The sequence below is a fragment of the Euprymna scolopes genome, chromosome 27 (genome assembly GCF_053919585.1).
Source record: "Euprymna scolopes isolate OS-2025 chromosome 27, ASM5391958v1, whole genome shotgun sequence".
Classification (NCBI taxonomy): domain Eukaryota; kingdom Metazoa; phylum Mollusca; class Cephalopoda; order Sepiida; family Sepiolidae; genus Euprymna; species Euprymna scolopes.
Genome location: NC_136508.1, coordinates 74,283,570 through 74,299,807, shown reverse-complemented (window position 1 = coordinate 74,299,807; position 16,238 = coordinate 74,283,570).

Below are 16,238 nucleotides of genomic sequence, written 5' to 3'. Positions count from 1 at the left end.
TATATATATATATATATATATATATATATATATATATATTACTTGGCTTAATATTTGAAGCCAGAGAAGCTTCTTCTTGGTTAATTTAGGGCGTGTTTTTATTTTTATTCTATTATGTTGGGGCAAAAATAATGAAGTTTGTTACGTTAATTTATAGAGAGAAAAACGAAATTATGTTTACAACAAATTAATAATTGGTATACTGCGAGGTGATATAACATATAGCAAATTTTATTTTATTTTTACATCAAACCCTACGTTAGGTATATGAATTTTTTGCTTTGTGCTGGGCTATTTTATAATTATTGTCGCTTTCTGTGTTTATATCAACCAAAACACACAACTCCTTGTGCTAGTGCCAGATTGTTTTTTAAACAAAACATGGTGAATTATTTATTTCGGGCTTTTTTATTAAACCAACAAAACCGTTTCAGCTGACGCACCCACACCCACACACACACATACACACACATACACACATATATATATATATATATTTATATATATATATATGTATATATATGACGTGTATGAAGAAGGCGCTTATCTCTAACATGTCTAAAAGAATATCTGAGCTTTCAAAGAATGAGAATCTTTTTGATAAAAACAAAGACTATTACAATGATCTCTTCTTATATCGGGATACCATGGTAAAATAGAATACAAGAGGAGTGCAAACAGTAAGAGTAGCCCACCTTACTGCACAATATCGTACAATGAGAACAAGAAAGACACCGAAGATTAATAAAATATGCATAAATAAGGATCAAATGAATGAAAACTGAGAGTTATAATATAAATTAAACAGGTAATAATGAGGCGGGTACTATGAATAAGAGTAACAGGCGAAAAAACATGTTTGGTTTAAGCCGCCGTTGAGCGAGCATATCCAAAATAATATACCTAGGGGATTTTACAGCATACTTGATACTAATGAGAATAGATTTAGTAAAATAATTAGTAGGAACTCGGTAAAACTACATTTCTCAACCTCAGCCAACTTATCTGTAATAATAGAAAATAAGTGTTTTAGAGAGAAAATGTAACTGCAGAATACCTGGCAATTATCTCTTCGGTGGCAAATGCCTAACCTCAGAAATAGTGTACAAATGTGAGATTAAGGCCGATAATATTAAGAATATCTTGAGGTCACGGAGTGCGTTTTTAAGGAAAGATACAGAAACCATGTTGTATACCTCCAAAATGAATCGGAGATGGAAACTAATAAAGAAAGGTTAATGACAGAAGAGGGGATACTCCATGAATAAACATTAGAAATAAAAAGAGGAATACAATTGCATTAGGTGATTGGGTCAGGGAACTTCATAGAAACAAAAGAGATTTTGAATTGAAATAGTCAATAGTAGATAGGGGTAGTAAGTGTAGACCTGGGAAATGAAAAAGGTGCATCTGTGTTTACTGAAAGCCTTCTACATAGTGAATTCTAAAGAAGATATATTAAATAAAAGGCGGGCTACTATACAGGGATGGCTTCATAGGAATGGATTTTTGCTATCCCATCTTAAATGTAGCCGAGGTAAAAAACATTCTAGGAAAAAATAAAGGTTTTTGAGTGCAAGGACAAAGTTAATATAGAGTTCAATAGCGAAGAATGATGTATATTACATGTGATGAATTATTCAAATCCAGCAAGCAAATATGGAATCTCATATTTTACACTAGAAAAATATTTTAGAAATAAAGACCATGGATTACTAGATAAGCAATTTAGATCTATAATAAGGATTAACAAAGATTAGCAATATTGTTTCAAAACTAGGAACAGGATTTTAGTGATAATGATGGTGAAATAGTTGATACCGTTTCTGGATAAATAAAATAGCTTAACAAGAAATTAGCAATATGAATTAAAAATAGTAATTACAGAATGAGCATAAATTAATACTATTTTTAGATTAGTAAAACTTGAAAATCCTAGCTTGTTTAAAATATTAAATAAAAAAAAACAATGTGAACCCCTACTTTCATTGGAGTAAAACGTACATGGAACTAAAGATTAGATTTATTATTAGAATACTTATTAAGGGAATGTGTATTATTAATAGATAACTATTTAAGAACTTAATTCCTGAATTGTTATTTTGTATTAAAGCCACGCATAACTCCAGAAAATTATGGTTGGATGGCAAACGAAGGTTTAATCTACGGTAATAAAATTAGTATCATGGTTAAGATATGCTTTACAAATTTATATTATGTATATGTTAGCCTAGTTTCAATTGGATTTATTTAATTAATAAATGAGCCATAGCTGCATATAAGGAATTTACCAAACTAGAAACATCGAACGCCCTTAATTACTTCCCTTTCATCGTTATGAATATTTATTAGGATTTTGGTAACTTATAATTTTAACTATACTTTTAAAACTTCGAAATTACAGTGTTATCTTCCTCCCTACATCTAAAATATCCGATAATCGTAAACATTAATAGGAATGAACGAAAGAAATTAAAATAAAAATTAAGAAATGGATTGAGATCTTTAATTTAAATGAAGAATTAGAATGAACTAAGTATAAACAATGTTATGGAATAAGTTGCAAAGAAAACTTTTCCTAAATCACATAAATAGGTTAAACAAAGCGAATTCCTGATACGAAACTAACATAGAATCACAACGATTTAACTTTGTTGATTAGTCCAGATTAAAAATAAATTAAAAAAATAATTGAAATTAAATAAATAAATAAAGAAATGTAATTTAAGAAATCAATGAATGGTATTAATAAAACATATTAAATGGACATAGGTAATTAGTGGTAACATCGTATGATATTTAGTTTTAATTTTTTTTAACAGAGATACGAAAATAAGTAAATATATAAATCTTTAAAAATACTTTGCACGGATGCGATAGAGATAAAATAGTTTGTTTTCTTTTCCTTATAAGGGAAATGGTGTCCATAATGTTTTATTGTAAAAGTGTTTTTATTCAATAAGTCTGAAGAAAGACAGTTCCTGTGAAAATTTTCAAACGACATAATGTTTGGATTTGTCCGAATAGTCTTGAAACACTTGTAACTAACAATGAAATACATTATTTGTTGCTATCAACCCTTTCTTTGAAGTCTTGCTTGTTGTTAAAAGGATATATATATATATATGTATATATATGTATATATATATATATATATATATTCTTATATAGAAAGGATTCGTATTTAACTGTCTATTGATCTATACATCTAGCTATCTCTCTGTATATATATATATATATATATATATATATATATATATATATATATATATATATAGAGAGAGAGAGAGAGATAATGATATATATTTTTCCAGTAATATATAAACGAATATATGTTTGTCTTTATTGCAAATACGAATTCGTAAACTTGACACGTTATTGGCGAAAAATGTGCTATAAATTTCCTCGCATATTTCCCTACTACTGTAGCGATAAAACACTTCGAGTGCCATTCAAATAATCTTCAAAGCCTTTTTAAATTGGGGGAATACTTTTGTAAATCAGACGACAATTGTCTCCGATAAATCTTTCAAAAATTGCTCGATTGAAATGAATCATATAAAAAACAGGAAATAAGTTTATCATAAAACGTAAAGAATAAAAGAAGATATGAGGCATATCTTTGATTTTTATGATTGTGTTTTTAACTGGCGACTTTAAAGCAAATTACTCGTAACTATGAATCTATTGTGCTATGTTAGCTGTTGAGTAAGAAAAAAAAAGAATAATCAATCGATTTATATGCAGGTATATTATCGTTATTCGCGAACAACTAACGTTCAGTTATTTTATGTAAAATTCTTTTATAAGTAATATCCGTTTTATTTTATGCCCTGAAAAAAAAATAGAAAACGCACTGCATCTCTATATCAATTTGATATTCAATTGGGAGACATCCATCTTTCTATTAAAGAAAATAACATATTTCTTTCGATATATCACTTAATGGGATAATTTTTGATTTTATGTTTGGTCTCATATATATTTCAAGTAATATAAAATATAATACTGCCAATAAATCATGACGTAAGTTCTCTAATAGTGTATTACGTAGATATGAATGCGTAAACTAGGATTGAGAAGAAGATTAGCATAGAACGCTTATAATGTAAATTGCTTCATTAAACCATTGTCTCTCAAGTGTTATTATGTGGAAAACTGTCGGAACAATCAGGCATGATATTTAACGAAATATTATGTTGAAGAAACACGAAATATATATTTTTACAGAAACACATTTTCTACATACAATAGACACCTTGCCAAAAAAATAACACTCGTTTAGCCAAAAACACTATCAATAAATCCCCCCACTCTCTATCGGTGTCTCGCCCGAAATGTAGATTCCATCAATAAATCTTCTTTCCTAGAGCTGCTCGTATATAAAATTCTGTTCCGCTACTCTGCTTTCCAGCTTACTACAACATTGTCGTCTTTAAATCTAACGTAAATAAGTTCTTATTATAGCGTACTCGTAAATAAACTGATTATACCAAATTTCCACCACAAATAATTTCTACGCTACCGTTCTAATGACAAGAATACACGCATTAACCCTTATCCTCGAGCGGCCCCCGGTCCTGATATTTTGTAACCCCTTTGTAATAAAAAAACGTGCATACTTAGGAAAAAGAAATGTTGTGGAACCTTGTTAGTTATCAGTTTTTATACAGTTTTAAAAAATTATACGCATTTTTGCTTAAAACCACAATATATAAGTTCAGTGGAAGCAAAAAAAAGGGTTGGCTTGTACATGGTGCTGATAACAACGCCATTCATATCTGCGGTTCTTATAAATCGACAAACAATTGAAAAAATCTCATTCAAAGGCTATTTTCGAGTAATGCTGTTTAAATAAATGTTTAAATATATGTGTAAATACATGTTTTACTTCCTATCAATTGACTCTAACATGATAAAAAGTATTTTAATATTTTGGTAGAAAACAATTTACTCTCTAACTATTTCTGTCGATTATTAGAACGGGACTAAATTAGAAACAATATTCACTGCGATGAACAGAAACGCAAAAAATGGCGACAAAGCATGTAAAAGAGTTCCTGAAAAACAATTACTAAAAAATACATAGTTTAATCAATTAAAAATATCACATTTAATATATTAGTTTAGTTAATCTCTGTATTTAATATTTCGGTTTTCTCCACCTAGCATTTTATATCTGAGTATTTTTCTACTTAAATGCCGTACGCATTTAATTAATAATAATTTTTCCAATGGATTAATAAATATATTTAAAAAAACAAACAAAAAAACTACTGAATTTATTTTTATATTTGCAATTGTTTGTCGATTTATAAGAACCACAGATATAAATGAATTGAAATAACAAATGATATTTTAAGGGAATTATTCGTAATAATATTTAATACACATTTATATGTAACAGTTAAGAAATACTAAGTTTTTATGCGTTTTTAATTTAGTGTATTTCTTCTGAGTGATGCTGAAGCCAGTTTAACCGTTAACATCGATATCAAGAATAACATATCTTCAGAATTAGGTTTTGCGCAGCAAATATTCTTTTTTGCGATTGCTTAAAATAAGGTGGTGTTTATTAAAAACATAAAATATATTCCTGAAGGAATCATTTTTATAAATGAACGTATTGATAAAAAGGGAATTTTTTTTTTTTTTTTTTACACAGTGATCACCACTTATCAAGGCCCGGAAGCCACTCAGGGATAAGGGTTATTGCAAGTACATTGAGTTAGTAAGGAGATTTGCTGAAGTGTTTACTTAAGGGGGAGGCTCATTAGGAATTTGTTAACATTGGACTTGAAGACATCCAAATTGTAGTCCGGAGGGAAGCAGGCAGACGGAAAAGAGTTCCACAGGCGTGCAGTACTAAGAAAGAAGCTTTGTTCATGGAATCCGCGTTTTGATTTAGGCACAGATATAGAGTGGGGGAAATTACTGACAGTGGATTCAGCTAGACGGGTGTTTCTCGTGAAAGATTGGCGAGGGGGGACCAGAGATTGGAGTTCAGGCGAGCATCTGCCATGGAAATAACGATAAAACAAGGACAGGCTCGCAACGTCTCTTCTGTGGGAGAGAGGTTGCAGGGTAGAGAAAAGGGCATCCCCCACTAAGCCACGAAGTCTATTTTGTACTCTGTCAAGGCAGGATAGGCTGTTTTTAGCAGCTCCTGCCCAGATATGGCAACAGTATTCCATCCTTGGACGTACTTGGCTTTTATCAAGGCCCGGAAGCCACTCAGGGAAAAGGGTTATTGCAAGTACATTGAGTTAGTAAAAGGGTTATTGCAAGTACATTGAGTTAGGAAAAAAATGAGGTGTGCTGGATTACTCAAAATAATTTGATTTTTCCACACTTCCATATATCGAAAAAATAATTTAAACATTCTTTCTTGCTTAAATATCGGAGAGTAATGGTAATGAAACAAGCATGACGAAAAATATAACAAGTAAAAGTGTTGTTGGTAATTATACGTTATCGATCACTGATCATGAAAACGGGATGAGGTCATCTAGCTCGTTTTAAAAGAGATGGCACCTAATTACTCATTGCAAAGAACGTAATTCGTTCCAATCAGCACGTTACGATTTCGTTGCCATGTTCCAATTTAGCATTATTTTCTTTGCTGCTATCAGTTCTTGCGCTAATCCCGTTTGTAGAAAGGTTTTCTTCTAAATATTTGGCTTCAATACCTTACCGTTAACGGCCATTTGGATAAACAAGTTAAATGATACGGACAGTCAAGTTGTAGGTTAATGAATTGCGTTAAGCGTGTAGATTTTCACATTCAGGCGCATTTATACAAAAATATATAATTAAAATTAGGATCGGCATATCTTTAGTGATTATGATGATTGCTCATATGGTTTCTGTTATAATTTAAATAGGCTAATAAGTAGAAAATTAAGACCGAAATAATATGTTGCTATATTTTCCAAATGCTTTATCAAAGTAAATCATTCTGTAAAGCTTTATATAATAATGTTCGAACACACATTTGTATATGTGTGTATATATATATATATATATATATATATAAATATATATATATATATATATATATATATATATATATATATATATATATATATCTATTACAAAATCAAGGAATTAAAGAATGGATAGTTTGTTTCAAGATCATTCGGACAAATTCAAACCCTTTAAAGTTCGAAAATTTTCACAAGTACAGCCTATCTTCAGACGTTTTGAAAAAAAAACACTTTTACAATGAACAATATGGAATTCATTTCCCTTTTGTTCATTGTAGAATTTTTTTTCCAAAACGTCTAATGATAGACTGTTCTTGAAAAAAAAATTCGGACGATATAGGGTTTGAATTTGTCCGAATGGTCTTGAAACAATTGTAACGACCGAGGAAATACCCTATTTGTTGATATCAATCGATATTTTGATGTCTTGATTTTATTAGAACAATATGTCAATACTCAATTACAAAATTTGGTAATTTTTGAAGCTTACAATTGAAGTCATCTCATTCTGACTTTCAATTTAATGGTATATGAACGGTTACCGAATTATCAAATATATAAACCCAATAAAATTCGAAATACGATAAATAATATATATATATATTTATATATATATATATGTATTTCAATCTTTATCTATCTGTCTGTCTTCTATATATCTTTCTGTCTACCTCTATACTATTGTATAAACATCACTTTGTGTATGTGAGAGTTCCTTCCCCATATGCCCCGAAAGGGCTCAGTCTATCTTTTTTAAATTTTACGCGAAGGTAATTTATCTATCTTGCAGTGTTCTTAGATATGTTTTCTAAAGGCATTAAAGTATTGAAAATCGGAAATAAAATCCGATCCTAAACGTAGCTCTTCTCTCTTATGCATACAAACGATTAATTTTTACAGAGGGATATTTTACGTTACACGGGAAGAGAGATAATAAAATTTCAGCAAAAGAACATAGTTTATGTATAAAAAGAAAGCTGAAGATATAGTTTAGTAAAATATCATTCGACTGCAGACTGAATGATTCCCTGTTCACAACCTAGTATAGCTCACCATTTTATTTTAATGGTTCTTTTCTTAATGAGTGCTAATTTACGATAAAGGGATTGCCATTTAAAATTCCTGCAAACCATTTCTTCATTTGCATATTTTAAAAATAAATGCTAATCAGAAGTAACTTTTCCATATTAAATGTTCATCTCAAATATCAGCTTACATTATGTTGTAAACAAACACACATATAATTTGAAGAACGCTATTATCATTAATATTTATTTTATATATTTTGTGGCGAATTTCTCAAACGGGCAAATTTTTCCTCGTAATATATAATATTCAATAGAGGATTTATTTCATAATAATACATACGCATTCTGCATAAACTAAAATGTCATGTTTAAACGTATTATATTGCTGGGAAACGCCGGGCTACCAGCTCGCAAAATATATAGAAACGAAGCAATACCTGATCGTGGAAAAATTACATTCCTCACCGATACGTAGCCCCGTGGGTAGAGCTGTCAACCAGATAGTTGTAGGTTCTATTCACGACTGGGGACACGTGCTTGTCTAACCACACTTATAAATTGTGATACAACGAAACATTACTGTATGTGGATGACTATCAAAGATCCTCTTTTTGAATCGAGTAGTCGTAATTGTACTTTCATCCGGTACTTCGTTTGCCTATTAAGCTCACTGTCCGTTTGTTTTTAAACATACTTTAGGTTTAAGAACTGTGGATCCTGGATATGACTTTAAACTATATCCGACGGTGATGCCCCGGCTTTTGGGTTTTTGGGGAGTATTGATCGACACCTTTATTACCATTGCTCCCAGGTACATTCTGACCCAGAGTGGTAGTACCTATTAGGGTCCCAACTATGGGGTAAATAGAAACCGACATGAAAATCCCCAAATATATTCTATTAAAAAAATGTTCTTCAAAATCATTGGATTTGGCATTAAATAAGCTGAAAATGATTGATATGCCGTAAAACAAAAACAACCAACCAATAAAGCACTGTTAAAAAATGGGCAACTATTTCTTTAATAGGCACTTGAGAGACATTTGCGTGCACCGATTCATAGCCTTTTGGGTAAAGCTGCCGACTGCCAATTCGATGGTTATAAGTTCGATCCAAGGCTTGGAAAAATACTTGTCTAGCCACACTGATGTGCTGTGATATTACGAAACAGCACTGTATGTGGACTACTATATATATATATATATATATATATATATATATGTGTGTGTGTGTGTGTGTGTGTGTGTACTGAATTTTCCTTATGTAACGACTCTCTAACAAAGGTAATTTGGAAAAGGTAGAAATAAAGTTTTTTAAAAATGCTATATTACCTCAGGTATTAGTTCTACAATTTTTTAACATTCCAAAATAATGATCTCGTTAAAGGACCCTTATAGCAAAATGTCATGCTCGTTTCGCATGTAAAAATATTTTACTCTATAATTACGGATATCAGTGAAAGACGACCGTGGTTTCTTTTTTTTTCATAGGAAAGAAAGATTGTAGATGTTTCAAAAATTTAAATAGCAGCTAACCTTTACAGAAAATAATATTATTTCCGCTATACCCTTTCATGTTAAAAATAAAACGTATCATTTTCAAAATTATTTAAAGAATATGAAAGAAATAAAGAAACGGCTTTTCTAGATAAAAAAAACCTAAGCTAAAAGGTTTCAGATTAATAATACGCAAGAACACATGCTCTGAACCTGTGGGTTTTTTGAAAGGTGCACATTAATATGAACATTTCATTTTATAGTAAGGTCTGGCAGACGAAGCAATATTCTATTTTAAACTGTCCCGTCAACGACCAAAAGCCCTATATAAATCTACTAAGTGAATAGCTAATCATGGCTTACGTATGCCCTACAGCTTATTCTGCATTTTATGATATTCACAACAAGAAGTTATATACCAATATAATTTCTTATACTCTCTACATTATACTAATTCGAAAACCCGGTCATAATTGACATCTTTAATAAGCTTATAATGTATATGTTCCATTACGTGTTATCTTTGACTGTCTTTTGTGGTTGATTTTTAAATAGATTCGCTAAATAATATGTATTTTCAATCATAGTCACTTGCCACTAATGAGGAAGATATTAGTGTAACCATTGGAAAACATATTTAGCCAACGGCTATGAGATGTTCCCAAATATAAAATTTTCAATAAACAACCCGTAATCACACATGTGCATGCGCTTACCCGTACACAAATCATGAAATTTATTTCATAAGCTCAAAGAGAACCGAACCAAAACTTATTACTCTATGTAGAATCTTTGGAGAAATGCATTCGGGAAAAAAATAATTTAGGTTAAATAATGTGGAAAGATACATGGTAAGTAAAACAGGTTTATTGTACAGAAAAATACAGTGTAATAAATAAGATATTATGATATTAAAAATTGCGTTATATGAAGACATACCTCTAGTTAGCGACTTTTACAGACTGAGTAATCTAGTCCTAGGTAATCTTCAATTACATATCAATAATAGGAATAATATGATCATCTCTTTCTCTCTCTCTCTCTCTCTCTCTCTCTCTATATATATATATATATATATATGTGTGTGTGTGTGTATATATATATATATATATATATATATATATATATATATATATATATATATATATATATAGCTGAACATTTGTGTGTGTGTGTGTGTCTGGTCACGAACAGGCTCCTATATGGTTGACTATTTTAAAAAGCTGATTACATATAACGATAGAATATGCATCGAGGATCAGGAATGAGTATGTTTGATCTGGCAGAACAGTGGTTCATAAAAATTGTGGGGTCTGCCTTCGCGCCTGGTCCACAAAGTATAGAAATAAAAAAATTAAAAATTAAAAAGATAGATATAAATATAGATGTACATGAGAATATTTTGATAAGTATGTTTCAACTTAAACAAGGGTAGTATAATAAAATTGCGAGGTCTGCGTTCGCGCCTGCACTCCATGGAAATATGACAGAAACTTTAAAAAAGACATTTCATATCTATTTGCGTAAGTATACTTTGATAATCATTTTTCAGTTTGAAGAAATATGGTATAATAAAATTATTGGGTGTTCGTTTGCGCCTGACCTCCATGAAATGGAAATATGTCACAAAGTTTAACCAGGGTTTTAAAAAGAGGTGAGGGCCTACAATAGCACCTTTACTTTAATCTTAATTCGCGTTAGCTTTTATTTATTTTTTAGAGTTGAATCCTATTGTGTCGAATAAATTGACCTCATAAATTCACGTTTTTATCAAAGTAAAATCCCCCCCAAAAAGCCAGAACTTTAGACAATTCTCGACAAAAATTTTGCATAACTGTTTTTTTCCCTCTCCACATGCACGTGCCACTCTTTCGAAAATAGATAAATAGATAAATAATGCAAAATAAGAACGTTCCTTGTTATCGTGGCAAAAAAAGAAAAACATCCTGCTCACGTGATTACGTGTTTTTTTTTTTTGCAAACATTTGCATAACCTTTTTATCTTTATTTATATATCTGCATAAGCTTTTATTGGCAGTGTACTAGAATGAATTTAGTTGAGTACAACCCTGAATCCGATGGCGCACTACTAAACTCTTCAGAACTGTAAAACTGAAACAAAGATGTTCTGCTTGAAAAGGGCGGCATTTTCTTCTTATTCATATTTATATCAATTCTTTGCTTTAAAAAAGCTTAAGTAATTACTTGTTTACTTTTTTAATATACCATTTTGCTGTTTCGGATTGTTTTACTAAAGTAAGTAAAGCTTCATTATTTTTCAAAACTGTTTTTATTTCTTTGTTTTTCGATATTTCGTCGATATTATGTAAAAGAGTGTTTAGCAGAAAAGCCAACAAACGACTACCCGAAAAAATAAATATACAAGAAATAAATGTTACCATAGTCAAGAAAAGTTCAGTTCATGTTTTTTTTAGTTTTGAAAAAAGTTTTTAATGCTCTTTACTTGAAATAATTTCAGCGAACCGTAATTAAAATGAAATTTGAGGCGATAACTACTTAAATAAATTTTTATATAAACTACACATGCCATAATCGAATATTCCTCAATAACAAAATAACGGAAAACATTAAAATATGTTTAAAAATATTTCTTGCGTTGCCGGAACTCTCTTAAATTGTTAACACAGAATGCTCAGGTGCCAGTCCTTCAAATTGAAACGGGGCTCTCCATTTCAAAGTCGCTGCAATTTTGATTTTTTTAAAGCCGGTTCATGAATTAAAAAAATACAAACTACTTAAAAATACGAAGGAATTAACTTTTCTAGCATAAAAGTATCTTTTCTTGACTATGGTAACATTTATTTCTTGTGTATTTATATTATTATATATATAATATTTTCTCTTTGTAAGGAAACATCATTTTTTTGGTTACCCTTGGCTACGAATGGAAACAAAGTTGATATAAGAAATATATTTTCGCGAACAATATCTTCATTTTCATCATATTTTGCTTAGGGTAAACTTTGTGAGTATCGAAACCTATCTCTTTACAACCCCCTCCTTTTCATAACCTATCATTCTTTCATCAAACACAGCCCATTTTCTGTAGGAGGTTTTGAACTCAGTCAACGACGGGTACTTCTGCTAGTATATATATATATATATATATATATATATATATATATCAGGATCTTACACTATATCAATATATACATACAAGTTAGAAAAGCATTTCATCCAAGGCATGTAAATTGTTAAACAAAATGTTTTTTACTATAGGCTTTAAAAATAAAGGTACACGATTCAATTTGAAATTTATTTATCTTCAAAGTGGATTTTATAAATTTTACAAAGTAAGGTATAAAAATTAAATGCCTTACTTTGTAAAATGTATAAAAGTGCACATTGAACATAAATAAATTTCAAATTGAATCTTGTACCTTTATTTTTAAAGCCTATAGTAAAACATTTTGTTTAACAATTTTAATGCCTAGATAAAATGCTTTTCTAACTTGTATCGTATATTTTTAAGATTATATTTTATTTAGTTTATTAATTTTGATTTAAAAAAATGAATGTGGTTTTGCATGTATTCATAAAAAACTCTCCTACTGTCTATTTTAGTTTGAATTTCCCCTCACACCACACCTCATTTTTGCAACTCCGTCTTTGTATTATTACAGGTCTGAATATTCTCTCTGTTTCAGTTTGTATTTCTCCTCACACCACAATTCATTTATTGCAACCCCCTTTTTGTCATACATGTCTGAATAATGAGAAAATCTGAATTGTTTTAACAAAAAACTTTAAAATAACTTTTTTAGATTAAATTTTTAAAACTTTTTTCAGAATAGAACATCTTTACATTAATAAGGAACATATTTCTATATAAAATATTCAGTAGATAACGAGAACAATAGAGATTAAAATTAAAGTAGGACTGGTCGTAGCCCCTGCCAGTGAAAATCTATGTTATTGTCATTCTATTATTATTATTATTTAAACCATTTTGTGTCCTGGTCTTTTGCGCAAGGACTAATATATGTATATATATATATATATATATATATATATATATATATATGAATATATAAATAAATACATATATACATATATATCATCAGTGTAACACAGTAGTGTGCGTATATATTGTTAACTTATATTTAACTTAATTAGAAATGCTTTTAAGTTTCACTACTCAATGATTCTACGACAAAATTTTAAAAAATAATTACAGTCACAGTTGATTTGCTAAGCAATATGAAAAAATCCTTCAGTAAAACTAAAGATGTGATGAAAATGCTGGTGCATAAAGTTCACAGAATCTGTAAGGAACAGAGCTATTGATCTTCTGATTGTATCTTTGTAACCATCAAACTTTTTCATCAGCAAAGTTTTATAGAGATGATTTCTTCTGATTCGTTGTTGGTCACTATAGAAACTTTGAAAACATTGACGTTTTATTTCCAGTTTTTAATTGTTTTTTTTTTCGTAAAAACACGGTATTCATTTTATTAATATATAAGTTACAATTTTTCAATCTTATGTATTGTTATGTAATAAATATAATAGTTATGCATACAAATTTTTCATAAATAAATAGAAAGTGTTTACAGTTCTTATGATGTAAATTAACAACGATAATATAGAAAACTTTGAATCATATATATATATATATATATATATATAATATATTGTAGTCATCGACATACAGATCTGTTTCGTTGTTTCACAACTCATCAGTGCCGCTAGACTAACACCTATCCCAAGCCGAGGATCGAAGCTAGAACCGTCGTGATGACAGTCGGCAGTTCTACCCCCTGACTACGGAAGCGGTGGCCGCAATTAATCTGTCCGAATGTCTATTTAAATAAACATCCATCCGCCGCTCGTAAAGGGCCCAAACGTTTGTTTGTAAACAAACCGCGAGCTTCGCATTTTTTCTGCTAAATTAAGTGGCGAGTGAGATTATTTACGATAGTGCTCAACCCAAGAGGGGGGGCTTTATAATCATTTATATATATATATATATATATATATATATATATATATATATATAAATGATAATTGTGTATTAGATCTACATATATTAGTGTTTCATGCTTACACAAACATCAGTGTTGTTTAAATTTCCTGCCAGAAATAAATAATTGTACATGTTTTTTACTGAATTATATATATATATATATATATATATATATATATATATATATATATATATATATGCATGTATATATATATATATATATATATATATATACATATATAAGCTTTTGTATTAAATTATATGTACATTTATATTGATATAACAAATATTAATTTAAACCTATATCAACTGCCGATTCATGTTACGCAATTATTAGTGTAGGGTAACAATTCCTACTGCTACTGCTACTATATCTATCTATCTATCTATCTATATATATATATATATATATATATATATGGCAGAAAACGTATATATATATGTATATATATATGTATATATATATGCATATATATGCATATTTATATATATACGTGTTCTGCCGATAATATATATATACGTGTGTGTGTGCGTGTGTCTGTATAATATATATACATTTTACTCATTAAGACCTGGTCTGAAGCTTCACCGCTTGCTCATTTTGCGACCAAATTTAAAACAATTTTTACACTTCATAAGTGAGCCTCTCAGCTATATTTTGAAATAAAAATTATTGAATATTTTTTCATGAAAACTAAACTTATAATAAATGGACTGATCTTCAAATGTTCTCAGAATATGTATCGAAAGTGAGAGACTTTTTTCAATATTATCGTTGCATAGAGATGATTTCTTCTAGTTGGACATTGGTTACCATAGCAACATTTTCTACATTGACGTTTTATCTCCAGCTGTCAATGTTTTTTCGTACCAGCATTGTATTTCAATATATGTATATAAATTAGTTACACTTTCTATAATGTATGTATTATTTTATTCTTTTTTTCGTATAAATAGTACTTTGTATATACCAAAAATTTATAAATAAATATGAAGTAAAGAATAAACTTTACGAATTATATTACGTTAATTAACAACAATACTATAAAGAGGTGTGTTTGTTTCCTTTTCTAATTATGCCGCAAAAGACAGAGAGGGATTTTGAGTGTCGTTTAACTTGGTGTCTGAACCTAACAGGAGAAAATGAAAACCGTAACCTTTTTATTAAACTTGTTGACACTTTCGTAGATCATCGCGGAAATGTCGCTCGCATGCCATGTCGCTCGTTAACTCAGTTTCTCTATGTTTCCTTTTTTTTTCATTTATTTTATACGTCTTTTGATTTCATGTTTCGCCACAGCACGAATTGTTTCCAATAATGCCAACTTCTGGGAGAAAACATTAAACGGATAAAAGAGGAACGAAAGAGAAAAATGAGGGAGATATCCAGGGAGATAACAAGAGTAATCAAAGAGATAGGAAGATGGATAAAAAGTGAGACAGAGAATTAACGTGTGTTTAGGGAGAGAATATTAGAAGCGGATATGATGAGGACTTTTATTGAAAGTTGAGACCGCAAAAACAATTTTTTAATATCATTTTCATTAAATTATTAGTAATGTTTGGCTATATAATTATTCTGAGTCAAAACTGACCATATATATATATATATATATATATATATATATATATATATATATATATATATATATATTAATCAAATACTAATAGAAATTTGAAGACACTTATACATTTATTTCATTTTTATAACTGTCTCTCAAAATTAATTCAAATGCAGATT